Below are 6815 nucleotides of genomic sequence, written 5' to 3' on the forward strand. Positions count from 1 at the left end.
TGAGGAAATACCGTAAAACCAATCAGAAGACGTATCTGATCTCTGTTACTTAGTATACCATGGGATCGCACTCTGATGCTAAAGTGATGTAGCACAACCTGCGTAGGCTAGAAAAAATATTCTAGACCTTTGTTTCCAGCATCTTATTATCTCCCAGTGACCCACTAAAGACATAGGCATGATCTGACTAAGTAGTCCAAGTGAGATGGGCAAAGATTGCATAGTAGACTCCTGGTTATACCAAGGTCTAACCTCTATGGCTCTGCTCAGTAAGACATTTGTGAAGCAATGTGTTCCGAAATTGGAAAGGACTGCAAAAGGCAGTAAAAGTTTGTAGTCAAACAAAGCTCTAAGCCTCTACTTTGTGTTTTTGGTGGGTCAGGCTCTTTCCATAGCAGCTGAAAGCAGTCGTGGTGCCGCCATGTCCCAGAGCTGGGAGTCAGAGAGCTAGTAAAGGGGCTCAGCAGGTTATGCTGGAGCAGAGGCTGCTTCCAGCAGCCCTGTCTTTACTGAGGAGTGTCAGGTTTTTATGACCATCGTTACGTTTTTATAGTTTAATGAGTTTGACTATTAAAGAATAACAAAGCACATTAAAAACTTGCCGTGGCTCATTTCCGCAGTCAGTAGCAAGTCCTTGCTATTTGCAGCATGGTTCCCTACGAAATACTAAATAACAAAGGCCAGCTTAATACAGGGTTTTTCACATCTTCCTTATCCACTTTAATCATCTCAGTCCCTTTCTATTTAAAAACAGTCTTGATTTGAGGCGTGTTTTGTTCAGCTTCAAAGCTCTCAGCACAGTGGCTAGTCTGGAATTCACACATATGGGTTGATTTCTCCAGGAAAGGAAAAAAGATGGTAGTTTGTATAAAGGCTACAGATGACAAGAGAGATCATTAGAAAAAGTAGTTAAAAAGACACTGTCATAGAAACTAAGGAGCACTGGATTAAAGAATAGGGTAAGAACTTTTGTAAAGAAGCAGTAAAGAATACTGTAAAGAAAGCAACTATGATTAGTTGCCAACACTGAAAGTTTGACAGAGTGGAGAGTGGTCTATTAGTTTTAAAAAGTGGTGCTGGCATCTTCAGTTGCAAGAACTTTGAGGTGGATCCAGGCTGCAGTCCAAGGGAAATTTAGTGTAGCAGCAATTCAGAGTTCACTCTGGCTACAGCCCATGAGATCTGTGAATCACTAAATGGTGTTAAATTTAGAGGACACTACTACCAAGGATGGCAGTGTTGAAAAGAACATGGTAGGGCACTTAGGTGCTCAAAGATAGTATGAGGCATGTTCATGCTCATTGCAGTAGCGGGTTGGAACTAGAGGATCCTACGGTCCTTTCCAGCCCTAATCATTCTATGATTCTATGAAAGCTGACAGGGACTTCAATACTAGCTAGAGGAACAGCTTCATCAAGGACAATGGAAAATACAGTGCAGAATGTGAAGAGCAGTTCCTTAGGGTAGGCAAGGAGCAGCACCGACTTTCTGAAGCTTGTGGATGTAAGATGGAATGCTCTGTGGGAACGTTTAATGCATCTCTTTCTACATTTATAAATAAAAGTTAGAAAGTATGATAATTCAGAGAAAGTCTCATGGGGGGATTTTAGATGTCTTTTATTTCTAACAGGCAGATTCAGTAAATGAATGAACAGAATACTTAGAGCTTTGGTTTGCTATTTCAATAAGGTCTTTGCAAAATAGAGTTTTAAGGTTTCTATTAAACTGAAATCTGTAAGACAACTTACATGCAGTGGAGCACCTGGGTACTTGTACTGTTTTAAAAAAAAGCATTTAGGTGTCTTAAGAGGCAGGTATATGTGTTCCTAATGGCATTTTCAGAAGGAAGCTGGTATCTATATTAGGAATTTTGGAAAATCTTATTAGGTGCTAATTGAAATTTTTTTCATGCCTAAATATGATTATAACTGGATTTCTTGTGAGCTTTAGGATCAAAGCACTTTGGAAATGTAAAATATTTTATTATTATTTACTGCCTTCACTTAATTTGCTCATATGTTTTATAAGCTCTTGAAAGCCATTGAAGACTTACGGCAACATGATCCAGACCTGGAATAAACCCATGGGTGATGATGCATTCAGAAGGGATGTATTTACCACAAGACATTCCAGTGCTTGTCAGTGGTACTAGTCCCCAAAGATGGTTTGTTATTACATTCATCTTCCTTATAACAGCCTGCATTTAATACCACTTGCACTCATGAATCAGAGAACCTAAGTTCATTATGGGGTTACTTATCATTGCCAAAGAAACTTCACTCATTCTTTTCTCTGTATTCCCAGGAAAGAAACGAGGATTCTAGCAAACTATTCTGAAGGGAACTGATAAGTTCAGGGATTCTGCTTCATGACCCATGTGTTACAGGATCTTTTACAGCAGAAGAGTTATAATAAATGTCACTGAAAACATATTGCAGATCACTGTTAAATAATTCCTGGTTTATTGCAGTGAAAAGTGCTACAACAATGCAATGATGAGCAGGGAGGAAAATCCTTCTAATGATAGGATATATGGCCTTTTTAAAGTTCTTGAATGGTAGCTGACCTTCCATGGGAAGACAAGTAATCACAGATGACAAGGATCCCAGCTGGCAGATTTTAAAACCTTCCAGCTTGGGAAGGAAAGAGAGGAAACAGTTATGCAGCAGGTTTCTCAAAGGAAAGTGTCGCTGTCTGATGGGAGTGAGGAGAAAGTAGCCTATTCTTTTATTTGACAGCAGACAAAAGATTGATTCTGAGATTTCACACCAGAGTAACAATACTACTTTGTCATCCCCAGTAGGAGTTATTATCTACTTAAGTGTGTATGTGTTGGTCAAGTGGCAACAATTGAATAGACTTCACAAAAAGTAAAGAAAAATCTTACAGAAACATGTTGTCTGTTCACTTGGTTTATTCAGTGATCCTGAACAGTTTTGTCTTCTCTCTTCCCTTCTCCACATAGTAAGTAGTGTTAACTGCTGTAAATATGAACTGTGGTTTTACCAAGAAATGTAGAAAGTAATTCCAGTTTTACTATGTATCTTGATATGGGGAGTCTTCATGTGTAAGTGGATGAGGTGTGGACAGAAGAAATGTGAGGTTTCCCTTTCTCATGTCACTAAAAGCTGATTTTTCAATGCAAACATGTTCCAGGAACAGGAGCTGAGATGAGGGGTAGGAAGAACTGAGACAACGAATGCCATGGGACTGAATGACAAAAGGGATGATGCAATATGAGATTGGTGCAATGCAGGGAGAGAAGCTGCTTAGAATTAATATGATCATTATATCTAACTGTTAAAAGGAGGGTGAGAGAGTATATATACTATGATGTAACAAGTGAAGCAAAAGAAATGTGACAGTACTGATGTTACAGACCCACCAAAACTGTAGTCATCTAGAGAGTGAATAGCTGCAAAGGGTCACCTGCTAACAGTGGTGTTTTCGTTGAGCTCTCAGTTCAACAAAAGATTTGAAAGTCCCATTGAAAATATCTGAATTGTCACAATGAAAAGAGATTTAAAGTTCCACTGAGATCTAGTTCCCCAAATATTCCAGCTTTTGAGGACACAAGAATCTGAAGGAACAAGATTTGGTGGTTTCTGTTATACATGGGCAAAGTCTTTTGGTTAAGCTGAGTTATGTAATGCTTTTGCTTATTTTTAGCATGAAAAGTTTTCATCTTTTCCTTTTGTTCCTACAACAAATGTAAAATTGCCTTTGCAATATAATCTACTTTTATCCCAGTCAAATTGTTAAGGTTTACTTTAGATGCCTAGCAACAAAGGGCTAATGTGAACAAGCATTCATTCCTCTTATTGTTATACTGCACATGCTAAGGAATTATTTTAGTAAAACTGATTTCTGCAGAATCTGTGGATGGTGGCTGAATGTGGCTGGTGGTGACCCCCACAGATAAAAACTACAGTGGTCTGGAAATATGAGGCATTTGGCTTTTGCATATCCAGCATTATGTGGGATGGATTCCACCACACAGATAGCTAAGTTATGTGATTAAACTGGATCCTGTGAATATCCCTGAGTATTGGGAACTACAGATGCCTTAAACTTAACGTATTAGTGACCATTCCATTTCCGTATACACTGGCTAAATGGCAGCAGTGAAAATGAAATCAAAGCTGAACAAGATGAAACTCATGTGCTAACATCAAGTACCATCAATGTATCAGGTATTGTAATCTTCCCATGAAACGTAATGCACAATCTGGTGTGCATTACATCCATGAGCTGCCTACAGTCTTGTATCACTAGCCAGGCAGCTAGCGCATTGATATCCCTTACCGGTTTTGCGGTCTATTAAGACACTATCACAGAATTACCATACAACACAAAACTACTGAGAATTCATTCACTTGTAAAAGAAAACAGTGAATCATTTTCAGTGACTATTTCCACCCCTCAGACAGGAAATACTTTCTGTGCTATCTGCATATATGCAAAGGGATTTCCCATCTTTCCTGTATCAAAAACTGTTTCAGTACAGAAAATACCCTCATACATATATACAAACATACTTTCATACCTGTATCATACATTTGACATAGGAATGTTTATTAAAAAAAGTCTCTGTATGTGTTTCTTTTCATATTCACTTTAAAATGAAATGGAAAAAGCTGCCTTTGCAAGGAATTTTTATTGGCGAAGCATATCATTTACTTTGGCTCCATAAATCAAAGGGCAGTCATGTTGCAAAATATGGGTAGGCCATTTAGAAATATTCCATCAGGAGGTATAGAGGTACAGTATATTTTACCTGCTGTTTCAAATAAATTGCATTCTCAATTCCTGTTCATCTGTATATAATATCCTTTATTGCGATGTGGTGCTTTCCATCAAGTTAATTAATTTTGTTCCTGCTATTCAAGATGTAATTGATCACTGCAGTACTAGCCCTTGGGACAAAGTATCTTTTTATTCGGTGTGTTGTTTCAATTTTTCACCATTCTTTTAAAAATATTCTATATGAAATATCATAGCCTCTGCAATAAGTTTTATAGATCATTTTTAAATTATTTTTTGTATCTTCAGCGTACGTATGTAGTCTGTAATATGTACTACATGCATCCTTCTGTTCTCTATCTACATTCTCTTTTGCAAAAAGATGCATTTCAACATCATTTGCTTGAAGCTTGTGGATTATTTCAGTTAGCTTTAGATTGCAGGCTTCAGTTCAGCAAATTACTTGGGTTTGGGCTTTATCTCTTGTGTTTATAGAGCTACACAGAGAGCAACTCAAAACTGGGGTTTAAATTTTGAGCTATTATAATTAATTTTATTTATAAACTATTACTTTGAAATAATTGCAGTATTCTAGTAGACTTCTAAAATCTTGCAAATATTTTGTACATTAAAATTATTTTTGTTTTGAAAGTAACTAGGAAAGAAAAAATCGTGAGAAGGCTGCGTCAGACTTTGCAAGTGAGTCTGTATAAGCTAGGAAATAGTTCAGGAGGATTAAAGGTGTCTATCTTTTGATGAGCTGCTAAAAGAAGTATTGAGTCACTTACTCAAGCAAAATGAGTCAGAATGCCTGAAGAGTGATGATATATTTCAGACAAAACCATAGTGGATCGGAAGTGTAGTTATCTTAGACTTCAAATGTAAGCTGTTTGGGTCCCCCGAGGTACTATTTCAGTACAAGTAAATCATCATCATAATAAATATAATTAATTCTGTGGCATTAGAGAGGACAGCAAGCAGTCAAAGGAGACTGAATGCTCAGCACTCGGCATTAGGGGGTATGCCTGTAAAACAGCAGGTGATATGCTGGGAAGATATGAATGAGAGCAACTTCTGTGTTTAGGTGTCTTCTATGGATTGAAAATTTTAGCTCTATTTCTAAATTTCTAGATTGGCTAGAAATTAGAAAAAATAAAAGTTTTCTAGGAAATTCTATTGAAATTTTAAACAGTCATGAAAAAAATAGAACAATGAAAATTTTTGCCACTTTTTAATTTATTTTTGGCCAGCTGGTTGAAGTAAAGTAGCTGGAGGGAGTTATATGGGTATATATTAAAATTTTCCTGCACAATTAATTTTAATTTGGAGAGAATTCAAATTTTTATTGTTGTACAGAAGGGCTTTCTCTTAAAAAAAAATATTTCAGTCCTAAGCTCATAAATTACTTCAGAAGTGTGAGGTAACTAACCTTTCTAATGCACATATGCATCACTATTACAGCTAACGTTAAAAATTAAAGAAACAGGTTTTAAGTATTAGAATTGAGCTTTAATTAAGGCATAGTCTATGTAAGTTTGTTTGTCTTTTGTTAGGATTTCTAGTAATTGAGGTATTGGAAAGAATATTAATAAATCAAGGAGACAGTTGAAAAATAGTTACTTTATATGCATCCAGCTTCTAATTTTGAATTGGTAGCATTTCTGTTTGAGGTGGTCAGTCATATTTCTAATTCCCAAAATCTTTGTTTTTAAGCAACTGGAACATAATTACTGCAGCATGAATTGTAAAAAACAGATCTTCAGAATAAAGTGAAATCTATTGTTAGCAGCAATGAAAACAAAAATGATATTACATTTTGAACAATTCTATTTCTAGTATACTTTCAAGGGTAAAGAAAAATGGCTATGTAGTAATAGGAGAACTTGTATGGTTTAGTAGTAGTATATGAGCAGGAAAAGTTTCTAAAAAGTGTTCCAGAGTAAACATAAGTAATTTCCCTTTTGAAAAATCCTGGTAGAATAGCCTGAATGTTTCTTTAAATATCATTGGTGCAGCTTAGCCAGTAACACTTTCTCCATTGAACCACATAGCACTGGAGGTTTTTGCTAGTA

This window comes from Lathamus discolor, chromosome 3 (assembly GCF_037157495.1).
Source record: "Lathamus discolor isolate bLatDis1 chromosome 3, bLatDis1.hap1, whole genome shotgun sequence".
Classification (NCBI taxonomy): domain Eukaryota; kingdom Metazoa; phylum Chordata; class Aves; order Psittaciformes; family Psittacidae; genus Lathamus; species Lathamus discolor.